Source organism: Cucurbita maxima, unplaced genomic scaffold (genome assembly GCF_002738345.1).
Source record: "Cucurbita maxima cultivar Rimu unplaced genomic scaffold, Cmax_1.0 Cma_Scf05569, whole genome shotgun sequence".
Classification (NCBI taxonomy): Eukaryota; Viridiplantae; Streptophyta; class Magnoliopsida; order Cucurbitales; family Cucurbitaceae; genus Cucurbita; species Cucurbita maxima.
In genome coordinates, this window is record NW_019277585.1 from 1 (window position 1) to 1,005 (window position 1,005).

Consider the following 1,005-nt stretch of genomic DNA (forward strand, 5'->3'; position numbering starts at 1 on the left):
ACAAAGGAAATCGCTGCAGCTGTTATTATGGAAGCGATAGAAGAGGATCTTGTTGCAGGATACCGTGATGTAGATGCTCGAGAACTCCAAAAATTTAACAAGGTATTTTTAGAAACTTTAAACAGTAGTCACAGACGTTCCATGCATGATTCATACTTTTTAGGCATTTTTCGATGAAGTTGAAACTATTGTTAAAGTCAATGAATATGGTTGAACTAGTTCGAATATATATTCTAAATCAAGAGGTCAAAATCTTGAATGTGATGTCCCACGTTGGTTGGGGAGGAGAACAAACCACCATCGGTGTGGAAACCTTCCCCTAACAGACGTGTTTTAAAGCCTCGAGGGGAAACCTGAAAGGAAAAGCCCAAAGAGGACAATATCTGCTAGCGGTGGATCTGGGTCGTTACAAATGGTGTTAGAGCCAGACACCGGACGATGTGCCAGCCTTCTCGCTGTTCCCCGAAGGGGGGTAGACACGAGATGGTGTGCCAGTAAAGACACTGGGCCCCAAAGAGGGTGGTTTTGGGGGTGGTCCTACATTGATTGGAGGAAGGAAAGAGTGCCCCACATTGGGGAAAGGGGGTGGACTGTGATGTCCCATATTGGTTGGGCAGAGAACAAACCACCATTTATAAAGGTGTGGAAACCTTCGCCTAGCAGACGCGTTTTAAACCTTTGAGGGAAAGCTCGAAAGGAAAAGTTCAAAGAGGACTTATCTGCTAACGGTGGATCTGGATCGTTACATTGAATCTCTACTTTGTTGAACTCAAAAGATGAAAAAAAAATAAGGATTGTTCAAGCACATAACGGGATCGTACTTGTAGTTGACTAATCATTCAAATCAAATTATAAGTCAAAGACATCACCATGAGTATTGCAATTTTCATATTTGTTTTCTTTTCCAGGAACAAATTTTGGAATTTGTGAAGAACAACATGTGGGATCCAGATTACCCGACAGTAGTTTACCATCAGGATTGATTTATTGTTGTAAGAACAGAAT

General features: G+C 41.7%; 1 long non-coding RNA gene across 1 annotated transcript; it reads left to right on the forward strand.

Moving 5' to 3' along the window:
* Nucleotide 1: 1 nt before the first annotated feature.
* On the forward strand, nt 2–1,005 carry LOC111476131. The gene is made up of 2 exons (XR_002716921.1): nt 2–102; nt 909–1,005. It is a non-coding gene; the product is annotated as an uncharacterized LOC111476131 (long non-coding RNA).